The sequence below is a fragment of the Piliocolobus tephrosceles genome, chromosome 9 (assembly GCF_002776525.5).
Source record: "Piliocolobus tephrosceles isolate RC106 chromosome 9, ASM277652v3, whole genome shotgun sequence".
NCBI lineage: Eukaryota > Metazoa > Chordata > Mammalia > Primates > Cercopithecidae > Piliocolobus > Piliocolobus tephrosceles.
Window position 1 is genome coordinate 98,945,758 of NC_045442.1, and position 13,757 is coordinate 98,959,514.

The following is a 13,757-nucleotide window of genomic DNA, read 5'->3' on the forward strand; positions in this document are numbered from 1 at the left end:
GAAAACTACCTCAAGGCATTTAATAATCAAACTTCCAAAGGTCAACAATAAAGAAAGAATCCTAAAAGCAGCAAGAGGGAAAAAAACAACATACAATGGAGCTCCAATACATCTGGCAGTAGACTTTTCAGTGAAAATCTTACAGGCCTGGAGAGATTAGTATGACATATTCAAAGAGCTGAAGGAAAAAGACTTTTACCCTAGAATATTATATCTGGCAAAATATGCTTTAAGCATAAAGGAAAAATAAAGACCTTCCCAGACAAACAAAAGCTGAGAGATTTTATCAACACCAGAACTGTCCTATAAGAAATGCTAAAGAGAGTTCTTCAATCTGAAAGAAAAGGACATTCATGAACAATAAGAAATCATTCGAAGGTATAAAACTCACAGGTAGTAGGAGATAGAAAAACACAGAATAGTGTAACACTATAATTATGATGTGTAAAATACTCTTAAGTAGAAAGACTAAATAATGAACCAATTAAAAATAAATAGAACTACAACAACTTTCCAGGACACAGTTAACAATAAAACAAAGAGAAAAATCAAAAAGTTAAAAAACAGGGGGATGAAGTTAAAGTGTAGAGTTTTTGCTAGTTTCCTTATTGCTTGTTTTGTTGTTGTTGTTGTTGTTTGCTTGTGCAATCAGTGTTAAGTCATCATCAGTTTAAAATAATGGGTTATATGATTTGCAAGCCTCATGGTAACCTCAAATCTAAAAATATATACAATGGACACACAAAAAATAAGAAGCAAGTAATTACTACATGTCACCAGAGAAAATCACCTTCACTAAAAGGAAGACAAAAGGGAGGAAAGAAGGAAGAGAAGACCACAAAACAACCAGAAAAGCAATAACAAAATCGCAAGAGTAAGTCCTTAGAATCAATAACAACACTGAATGTAAATAGACTAAACTGTCCAATCAAAAGATACACAGTAGCTGAATAGATTTACAAAAAATCAATATCCAATGATTGGCTGCGTACAAGAAGCACACTTCTCCTATAAGGATACGCATAGACTGAAAGCATAGGGATGAAAAAAGCATATTCCACGCAAATGGAAACCAAAACAATCAGCAGGAGTAGCTACACTTATATCAGACACAATACATTTCAAGATAAAAACTGTAAGAAGAGATAAAGAAGAACATTATATAATGATAAAGGGGTAAATTTAGCAAGAGAATATAACAATTGTAAATATATATGCACCCAAAACTGGAACATCACAGTTTATAAAGCAAATATTATTAAAGCTAAAGAAAGACATAGACCCAAATACAATAATAGCTGGAGACTTCAACACCCCACTTTCAGCATTAGACAGCTCATCCAGACAGAAAATCAACAAAGAAACCTTGTACTTAATCTACACTATAAACTAAATAGATATTTACAGAACACTTCTTTCAGAGGCACCAGAATACACATTTTTTACTCAGCACATGGATTATTCTCAAGCATAGACCATTCATTAGGCCACGAAACAAGTCTTAGAACTTTCGAAATAATGAAATAGCCAAGATTTGGAAGCAGCCTAAGTGTCCAGCAACAGATGAATGAATAAAGAAAATGTGGTACATATACACAATGGAGTACTATTCAGCCATAAAAGGAATGAGAACCTGTTTATGTGCAACAACATAGATGGAACTGGAGGACATTATGTTAAGTGAAATAAGCCAGGCACAGAAAGACAAACTGCATGTTTTCACTTATTTGTGGGAGATAAAAATTGAAACAATTGAACTCATGGATGGAGTTTGAGAGTAGAAGGATGGTTAACCAGAGGCTGGTAAGCATAGTGGGGGAAATGAGGATGAGTACACAAAAACAGAAAGAATGAGTAAGATCTAGTATTTGATAGCACAACAGGGTGACTATAGTCAATAATAATTTAATTATACATTTTAAAATAACTAAGAAGGTATAATTGGATTATTTGTAACACAAAGGATAGATGCTTGAGTTGATGGATACTCCATTCACCCTACTGTATTACACATTACATGCAGTATCAAAATATCTGATATTCCCCATAAATATATATACCAACTATATATCCAGAAAAAAATTATGAACTAAAAATTTTTAAAAGAAAATCTGAATACACCTATAACTAGTAAAAAAATCGAACTGGTAATCATAAATCTTTCAACAAAGAAATGTCTAGGACCAGATGGCCTCACTGATGAATTCTATGAAACATTTAAAGAAGATTTAACACCAATCCTCCTCACACTCTTCCAAAAAATAAAAGAATAGGTAAAACTTACAAAATAAGACCAACATCACCATGACACCAGAACCAGAAAAAGATATTATTTTTAAAAACACACAGAGCAATATCCTTATGATACAGATGTAAAACTTCTCAAAAACACTAGAAAAATGGACTAATGGCATATTAAAAGAATCATACACCAAGACCAAGTAGGATTTATCCCAGGAATGAAAGTGTGGTTCAAACTAGGAAAATCACTCAATATAATACACCACATTAATAGAACAATGGAAAAAAACACATGATCATTTCATCTCAATTGATTCAAAAAAAAGCACGTGACAAAATCTGTTACCAGTTCATAGTTTAAAAAACACTCTCACAAAACTATGAATAGAAGAAAACTTCCACAACATGATAAAGTACATTTATAAAAACCCACACCTAACATACTTGCCTTAGTCCATTTTCTATTGCTATAACTGAATACCTGAGACTGGGTAATTTGTAAAGAAAAGAAATTTATTTCTTACAGTTCTGAAGGCTGGGGATTTCAAAGTTGAGGAGCTACGTCGGAGGAGTGCCTCCTTGCTGGTGGGGACTCTCTGCAGAGTGCTGAGGCCATTCTGGGCATCACATGGCGAACAGGCTCACAAGAGACAGATAAACTGGCTTTTATAAAAGACCCATTCTCTTGATAACCCAGTAGTCTATGAATGGATTAATTTATTCATGTGGCAAGGCCTCCATGACCCCAATCAACTCCCAAAGGTTCCACCTCTCAACACTGCTACAATGGGGACCAAGTTTCCAGCACACGAACTTTTAGGGTATACATTCAAACTATAGCAGTATCCAATTGTGAAAGACTGAAAATGAGCACATCTGCTTTCACCACTGTTATTCAACATTGTACTAAAAGATCCAGCCAGAGAAATTAGAAAATAAAAAGAAACAAAGGGCATACAAATTGGAAAAGAAGAAGTAAAACTATCTTTGTTCACAGATGATTCATATATATGTAATTTCAAAGGTTCCACACAAAAACATTAGAGTTAACATATAAATTCAGCAGTTACAGAATACAAATCAATGTGTGCTTTGATTTAAATGTGCCTCCTAAAGTTCATAGACTAGAAACTTAATCCCTGGTGCAACAATGTTGAGAGTCAGGCTCTTTAAGACATAATCAGGTCATGAGGGATTCCTCCTCATGAAGAGCTTAATGCCATTATTGTAGGAGGGGGTTAGTTATCACTAAGTAGGGTCCTGAGTTTGTCCCCCTTCCTCTCTCTGTTGCTCTCTCATGCTCTCTCACCCTTCTGCCTTCTGCCATGGGATGATGCAGCAAGAAGGCTGTAGCCAGAGGCAAGTCCCTTGACCTTGGACTCCCCAGCCTTCAGAACTGTAAAAAATAAATTTTTCTTTATATTAGCCAGTCTGTGGTATTCTGTTACAGCAACCCAAAATGGAGGAAAATGCAGGGAATGAGAGTTATTGCTTAATGAGTTTCCTTTGGGGGTGATGAAAAGTTGTGGAAATAGATGTTAGTGATGTTTGCACAACACTGTGAACGTAATTAATGCCACTGAATTGTATACTAAAAATGGTTAAAATGATATATTCTATATTACGTATGCTTCATATTTTGAAAATTTTAACTTGATTAATTCAGTTCAACTTGACTGCTGGGATAAAAGAAAACGTCTTTAGATAATAATGAATATTTAGCTCAGATAACGGGTCATCACAGGTCAAACAGTTACAGGCATTCCCACTTCAAAGCACAACAGAAGAGTGTTGCTCCTGTATCCTACACCATGGCCATTTAATTTTGTTTTAAAAGTAAAAGCAAAAAGAACAAAGCTGGGGGCATCACACTACCTGACTTCAAACTATATTACAAGTCTACAGTAGCCAAATCAGCATGGTACTGGTACCAAAACAGAAATACAGACGAATGGAACAGAACAGACGCCTCAGAAATAACACTACACATCTACAACCATCTGATCTTTGACAAACCTGACAAAAACAAGCAATAGGGAAAGGATTCCCTATTTAATAAATGGTGTTGGGAAAGTGGCTAGCCATATGCAGAAAACTGAAACTGGATCCCTTTCTTACACCTTATACAAAAATTAACTTAAGATGGATTAAAGACTTAAATGTAAGACCTAAAACCATAAAATCCCTGGAAGAAAACCTAGGCAATATCACTCAGGACATAGGCATGGGCAAAGACTATATGACTAAAACATCAAAAGCAATGGCAACAAAAGTCAAAATTGACAAATAAGGTCTAATTAAACTAAAGAGCTTCTGTACAGCAAAAGAAACTATCATCAGAGTGAACCAGCAACCTACAGAATGGGAGAACAATTTTGCAATCTATCCATCTGACAAAAGGCTAACATCCAGAATCTACAAAGAACTTAAACAAATTTACAAGAAGAAAACAACCCCATCAAAAAGTGGGCGAAGCATATGAACAGACACTTTTCAAAAGAAGACATTTATGCTGTCAACAAACATATGAAAAAAAGCTCATCATCACTGGTCATTAGAGAAATGCAAATCAAAACCACAATGAGATAACTTCTCACATCAATTAGAATGGTGATCATTAAAAAGTCAGGAAGCAGCAGATGCTGGAGAGGATGTGGAGAAATAGGAATGCTTTTACACTGTTGGTGGGAGTCTAAATTAGTTCAACCATTGTGGAAGAAAACATGGCGATTCCTCAAGGATCTAGAACTAGAAATACCATTTGACCCAGCAATTCCATTACTGGGTATATACATAGGATTATAAATCATTTTACTATAAAGACACATGCACATGTATGTTTATTGTGGCACTGTTCACAATAACAAAGGCTTGGAACCAACCCAAATGCCCATCAATGATAGACTGGATAAAGAAAATATGGTACATATACACCATGGAATATTATGCAGCCATAAAAAGGATGAGTTCATGTCCTTCGCAGGGACATGGATGAAGCTGGAAACCATCATTCTCTGCAAACTAACACAAGAACAGAAAACCAAATACCACATGTTCTCACTTATAAGTGGGAGTTGAACAATGAGAACACATGGACACAGGGATGGGAACATCACACACCGGGGCCTGTCGGGGGTGGGGGCTAGGGGAGGGATAGCCTTAGGAGAAATACCTAACGTAGATGACAGGTTGATGGGTTCAGCAAACCACCACGGTACATGTATACCTATGTAACAAACCTGAACGTTCTGCACATGTATCCCAGAACTTAAGGTACAATAATTTTAAAAAATTTAAGTTTAGGTCAATGCAATAAAATATGGATTGAATACTAACATTATATATGTTGGAAAGGAAGAAAAATAATTATCTTTGCTTTTAACCATATAATATATCAAACACCTAAATAACCTAGCAAAAATATTATGTATACAGAAATCATCTTTTTTCCTGCTATGCTCAGATTATTTTGGGTGTCATATTAAGAATTCATAATGCCACCTGCTATTATTTGCTTGAGATAAAGCTACCACTTCCCCTTTACACAGATCTTAGTTAAAGTCGATTCTCTAAGTAATATAATGATAACTCACCAATTTTTTTTTTTTTTTTTTTTTTTTTTTGATGAAGTGTCACTCTGTCACCCAGGCTGGAGTGCAGCGGTGTGATCTCGGCTCACTGCAACCTCCACCTCCCAGGTTCAAGCGATTCTCCTGCCTCCACCTCTTGAGTAGCTGGGATTACAAGCACGCACCACCATGCCAGGCTAATTTTTGTATTTTTAATAGAGACAGGGTTTCATTATGTTAATCAGGCTGGGCTCGAACTCCTGACCTCGTGATCCACCCGCCTCGGCCTCCCAAAGTGCTGGGATTACAGGTGTGAGCCACTGTGCCCAGCCCACCAAGATAATTTTTATATAATTGTTGTTATATTTGTATGCTGTCCAGTGACTCCCTAACAAGTTGTTTGTATATTTAATAATGTTCTCCCCTCATTTATTTATATTTATATCATGGGAACACATAATCATTCACATTTTCATCTTCCAAAACAGAATCTTTTTACCTTGAGATTTTTCTGGTGCTTCGTAAGTTTGTTCTTCAGTCTTCTTTTGTAATTGTTCTTCTGAAACATCAGCCTTAATAACAAAGTTGTAATAAGTAATTAGAAATTATATACATATAGATATCAAGACTGGTATTTAATTATCTGCTTTGAGAAAAAGAGCTAGCTTTATGCTCTCATCTACAATGTCATTGCAGAAACATTTTATTTTTCATTATTTCCTGAATGTATCAAATTTAAAAGTCAGAACAATTAATGGATCTGAGAGGCAATTGGGAACACTGAATAGCAAGGAGGGTGCCCAAGCAATATTGTGATTTTTCCCTCGCAAATAGTTCTAAGAAAATAGTCTTAATAATTATTAAGATTATTGTTTAGATTTATATTTTAGTCTCTTTTAATCTTTAGAAGAATTCAAATGACTTACAAAATTATTATTATAGGAATACTTTAATAAAATGTATGATTAAAATATATTGTGGATACGTGTCAGATACGTATAGCCTTTTTATCTTTTCTCTTTTTCCCAGCATTTTTGCCCTGAGAATTTCCTACTTAAATGCTTTTTAACAAAAACAATTCTAAAAATTTTCTAGGTCTTGTTTAGAGACTTATATAAAATTATTTCAAAATGAGTTGCTTTTACAATCATCTTATTGTATAAAAATATTTTTTTGTAGATGAAGCTGAAAACTATGAAAATTTCCCTTATCTCAGAATGACATACCTTTTATGTTACCATTAAAACTAAAATATAACCCACAACTTTTTAATCAATATCAAACAATTTGTATAAGTTAAGAATATTACTTAGATTCCCAAATATTACTTTCAGCATTCTAAATATAAAGCAGGTTGTGTTAAAAGGCAAACTTTTAATTCTCTTGAAATAAGAAAATACTGAATTTTTAACCCATGTAAATGGGTTAGCATTTATTTGGGATAGTGAAGGAGTAATATGAAATAAACAGCTTTCAAATTTCTATATATATCATACCTTTTTACTTTCTGTAAGAACAGGAGGTAAAATGAATGGTGACATCAGTGTTTCAGTTTTTTGAGCCAATGTTCCAACAGACAGTGAATCTTGAACTTCTTTGCTGGATGATACTGTTGTAAGTGATTTATGATGGGTCTCTGATGGAGATTTATTGGATTGGTTTTCAGCAACTGAAACTTCATTTGAACTCTCTAAAAATGCTGATTCATCTTGAGACTTAAGGATCTGTGAAAGATCTGAAATAGCAGGGCTAGATCGTTTCTTCTCTGAGCTTTAGAATTATAAAACATCTGGTATTAGATTATGTGAAGACCATTTTATTTGCAAGTGAAGAATCATTTTAATAACACATAAGGATATTAAATAAGTAATTATAATTACTCATTAATTTATGATAATTCCAATATGAAATTGATGCTAGGTAACAAGTTGAAGACAGTAACATATGTCCTGTGATTTAAAGGGATACATAATACTAAGGAAATCATTTAAAATACTCCAATATAATCATTATTCAAGGTCATAAGCCACAGAAAAGAAAAATTTACTCAGCCAAAGTAGAACACAGGATGGTTTGGAGATTTACCTTTTAGTCACATTTATTCCAAAATTATTTTTCCACAATTTTATTTCAGAATGAAAATTAAAATCTCTCCACAGTCGCTTTGACATTAAAAGATCACCATCTTTCACCAAAGTCAATTTCCCAAGCTCTGAGTTAGTTTTCTCTAAAGTAAGGGGTATTTATTCTCCACCAGTTGCCAAAGGATCAGATTTCCAGGTTCCAGAACTAGGGTAACCAGGTGTCACGGTTTGCATGCACAATCCCAGTTTTTGCTTGTTGTCGCAATATTCTAGTTTAGCTGATAATTTAAGTGATCAAACTACATAAAAAATTAACAAAGCTTTCTTAGTCCTATGAAATGTAACAAAATTTGATGCATTTTGTTTTTAACAGCTATTACCCCAGTTGACATAATTTGCCTCAGGTTTGTTGCAAAGTGTTTAAAATAATTTGAATTTTGGTCTCACAGAAGCAAAATTTTTCAGTGTACATACTGCCACCTATCCTACGTTTGTTAGTTTAGAATGAATTTCGAACTCCAAAGTTTGGGTTGTAAAAAAGGGAAGTGGGGTGGAGAGGACAGCTCTGAAAAAAAAAAGGTAGATATAGATAGATATAGATAGATATAGATATAGATATAGATATAGATGATATACAGTGTGGACAGTTTTAAAAAACATAGAACTTATGGCAGACTTTTGTAGTAGCATTATAAAGCAAATTACAACATTAAAAGTAAAGACAATAGGTGCTTCCTATCCTAGATTAAGGATAGTATCTCATTCTCAAACCTGATTTATTAGTTCTATTTGGTATTTGAATTTAAGATGACTAGTTCTAAAATAAAGTCTAACACTCATCTGGAAACTATCTGTTACAGTTATTCACAAACCACCTCCCCGACACTAATATTATCATATAGCTAAAAATAGAAAGCAAATGTTCTTAAAGATTCTGAAATGGTTATTATGGAACATCATTAATCACTTGATTCTACATAGGCAATTTTCTTATAACAATAGAGAAAATATGTGGCAATACAAAGAACAATGCCTTAAATGCTAATATACTGTTCATTTATAACCATATTCCCACATTCAGGCATGCCCCACTTCTATTGTCTCTTGCAACCATAAGGAACCACAGCATAACAAGCATGATACTTCCGCTGAGGGGGTCAGGAATAAAAAATACCAGGAAGGTATGCAAGCAATGCTGTATTCAAGCTTGTGTCAGTCAAAGAGATGTGGAAATACTTTCAAAGCCCTGCTGATTAGATGGTGAAGGAGAAGGAGAAGCGAGGAGGAAGAGAAAGAGGAGAATGAGGAAAAGATAGAGGAGGAGTTGAAGGAGGAGGAGGAGGACAACAGCAATGATGACTATAGAAGGCAGCCTATAGCCATGAAGAAAATAATAATAAAGCAAGTGATTTGCACCCTCCCAATTATTTGGTGAATCGCCATAAACAACCAAAATAAGATTTATAAATCTTACTAAATTTGTGTCATTCACTGTCTGATTAGATTAAGACTCTATAATAATCACTCCATGTGTAAATACTACCATATAATAGTCTAATTATGAGCATGTATTTTAGCAGCTTTTATATAAGTGTATTGATAGCACTCTACATGACAGTCTTCAACATCACTGAAGTGGTATAAAGAGTGTATCTCCTCCTGCTTGCGAAAGCATTTGTTAACTCTGAAGATCTGAGCATTGCATCCTTTTCTTACTAAGCAAATAGATGTACAGGGGCACTATCTGTTATGCATATAATCATGGACATTTCATAACTCTTAAATCAGGAAAAATGGAAAATGTCATTGAATAATAACTGCCCAAACTGCCCTCTTTTTTTTTTTTTTTGCTTTTCAATACCTTCTTTTTCAGGAACTTTCCTTAACTCCATCCATTTTCTAAAATGTCAACACAACCCCCAACCCATACTCCTCCCCTTAGGGAAAAAACTCTCTCACAAGTATTGATGCTACACTGAATTTTAAATTATCAATGCAAGTAAGAGACAAATTATCAATAAAATACTAATAAAATATTATTGACATTCTTATCTGCAATAATACAAGATGTGGAATGCATTCCTATATACAAGAAAAACAAAAATATTGAGGACCTAAAGTGTGTAATACAGTACAAACTAACATGGTTCTAAAAATCAATTTTATAGAAAAATTTCAATATAGGTGTTACAAAAGTCAAAAGTTATAAATATTTTGATAGTTTTTAAAAATTACAATTACCATTGATCAAAATATTCATAGAGACTAGTTTTAGGCTCCTCAACTGAAAAGAAAGTCTCAAAATTTTAAAGGTTCAGTAAAAGTCCAAGATGACTAAGAGCCTGGAAAAAATAAAAGGTTAAAATACTTGAAATTATTAACTTAAAGAAAATTAGTTTGATGGACTGCTTAGAAATAGTTTGTAAATGTGTAAATAATTCTTATACTGACAAGTTGCCTAGCTACATCTAGCTCCACTAGCAATGCTATTACTGAAATAATCGGAAATGGAACTCAAACTATGGGGAAATTACATAGGATAAAAGAAAAACTATTCTCATAATAGAAAAAAAAGTTATCAGTTAATGAGAATGACAAACATGTTTCCGAATGGCCTCAGTTAATATCTCCCTTCCGTACTTGGTAGCTTGGCAGAGATTCTCAATATTGCAACGTGCTCTGCTTGCTATTCTGCTCGTAAGTTTTTCTCAATAAACCTTGTTATGTGTAGCTAGTGGTATGTGACTCATGTGTATGTTACAGCTTTTGAAAACAGTGTGTTTGGGCTACCGTTGAAGTGGGAAATAACCCCATCGGAAGCCTTATACCAGACAAACCACTAAGTTGAAATGGCCAATATCTCAGCGTCCATATCTTAGCATCCATATCTTATATAGTCATAAAAACTCAAGAAAGAACAAATTGCTTGTTCTCAATGAGAATGGCTATAGAGATCAGGTAGCTATGGAATTATGGGACACCATAATCTCAGATTAAGTAGGATGTTTCTTTTGGATTTTTACCATGCACGTTTTCCCTTTGCTCATTTTGCTCTGTATCCTTTTTATATAATAAATCATGGTCATCGTAATGATTATATGATGAGTGCTGTGAGCTCTCCTAGTGAGGGGAGTAGTCCTGGGGAACCCTAACACACAAGGCTACTATTTTGTACTCTATATTAATACTGTTTGCTGTTTCTTTCTCAGATTATATAACTGATAAGGACATTCTGAATTATTAAACCGAGAACAGGTACACAACCATATTAGTTGGATAATTATCTATTGATAACCTCCATAATGACTGGCCAAGCACATGGTGAAAACCTGTCTGAACTGGCAAGATCATTCCATAATATTTCATACAGGAAGCATAAAAATAAAGTATTTTTCAAACAAAATGTAACGGATGCAGTGATTCTATGCAATGCTAGTCAGGTTAAGAAAAGAAAAAAACACTAGACACTCCACAGTGGACTACTGAAACTTAAGGAAAGAAATAGTTCCACTTACTCCAGTCTCTGTCGTTACACAAGATATAGAATAAATTGCTGCCACTACTGACACACGTATGTAGCTGAGGATTTGGCAAGATACGCCAAGATTAGTAAATATACATTTAATAATCCTTCTTGAGAATGTTTTAATTCCTATTACATACTTTCAGTGTGGGACAAAACCTAGTAAAACGTGCATTGCTAGCAATCTCCAGATATTATATCACACTGATGACTGTGATCAACACCGAAGAAACATTACATGTTGTCTAGGCATACCTGATTAAAGATAACTTTAAATGATCCAGGGCCCTCTTATTCAGATAAATTTGGAGAAGGCAGTCATCATCTGGACAGCATCAAAAAGATACATTCTATATCACTTAAAGCAGGCATCCCCAACCCCCGGACCATGAATGATACCAGTCCATGGCCTGTTAGGAACTCAGCAACACAGCAGGAGGTGAGTGTCGTGTCGAGTGAGCAAGCAAAGCTTCCTCTGTATTTACAGCCACTCTCCCATCGCTCGCATTACCACCTGAGCTCCGCCTCCTGTCAGATCAGCAGCCGCATTAGATTCTCATAGGAACACAAATCCTATTGTTAACTTCACATGCGAGAGATCTAGGTTGCGTGCTCCTTACAAGAATCCAATATCTGATGATCTGTCACTGTCTCCCATCACCCCCAGATGGGACCATCTAGTTGCAGGAAAACAAGCTCAGGGCTCCCACTGATTCTACATTAAGGTGAGTTGTATAATTATTTCATTATATATTATAAAGAATAATAATAATAATAAAGTGTACAATAAACTTAATGTGCTTGAATCATCCTGAAACCACCGCCTCCATCCTGGTCCGTGGAGTCTTCCACGAAACTAGTCTCTGGTTCCAAAAAGGCTGGAAACTGCCACTTTAAAGGAAACTTTATTGGGCCTCCAGTCCCAACCACAAAGGATTTTCCTTGTTAGGTAGTGGTGACATCACATTCTACACCTGGTGATTCTTCAAAGCACTATATCAATGCAACTAATTTTAAATAGAATCTCATATATTACATGCCTTGGAAGAGGTCTAGTCATCATAAAAACAAGCTCTAACTTTAGATTTTGCCATATCTTTCAAACTCATGGGATTACACATACCTGTAAGAAACCATTTTCTGAAGGAAGCTTTTGGCAAAAAAACTTTTTTTTTTTTTTTTTTTTTTTTGCCAAAGATGTCTCCTACATCTTTGGACGAAATGATTTCCTTCTCCTGCTGAGTGGCACATGCCAGTGACTGCTAGTCTACTACTGAGCCCTAATGGGACAGACTTTTCTCACTCTTCAACCCAACATTTGTATCCCATTATGGGTCTTCTCTAATCCAAAATCTGACAAAGTGGTACATGCCCAGGAAAATTCTACTAAAAGCGGAATATTGCACATCCAATCAATTAGACCTTAGACAAATTCATAAAATATGGCCTTACACTCACAGGCGCAGAGATCTCTCTGCTGTTTTAAACAAACCATTGACTCGGTAAGGTACTTGCCTGAAAGATTTGCCACCTGACAAGAAATCATGATTAACTAATGGAAAAGCCTCTCTCAAAGGTCATAAAATCTTAATGGAGTGACACATTCCTTCACCATAATGATGGTGAGTTGTTGAGATCCCATGGTATTGGACATCTTTCAAAACTGGGTAAACTTCAGTCATTCTTCATGGCCATAGAGCACAATCTCCTCAGACTGACTGAATTGCACCCTTATAAAGACTAATGAGCCATCAGTAATGAGCCTAGTTACACTGTCAGGCTATTGGGTCCCCTAGGACAGAACTCTTTTTTTTTTTTTTTTTTAATATAATGGAGTCTCACTCTGTCACCCAGTGGCATGATCTCGGCTCACTGCAACCTCCACCTCCCGAATTCAAGCGATTCCTCTGCCTCAGCCTCCTAAGTAGCTAGGACTACAGGCATGCGCCACCATGCCCAGCTAATTTTTGTATTTTTAGGAGAGATGGGGTTTCACCAAATTGGCCAGTCTGGTCTTGAACTCCTGACCTTGTGATCCGCCTGCCTCAGCCCCCCAAAGTGCTGGGATTATAGGTGTGAGCCACAACGCCTGGACAACAGAACTCTTTACACTTGCTTTTCTGAGGTAACCTTTACCCAAGGAAATAGTTACAACAACTTAGTCACAAGCTCAATTCTTATATTCTTTGTGTATACGTCCATGAGAAGGAACTGAATCTAAAGGAAAACATTTGACATGAAAAAGCCAATTAAGAATGTGTGACCATCATCTCTAGTATAGTCTTGGGTTCCTGTTCAAATCCATCTCACCATGAAGGAACACAATGGACGATAAGGAAT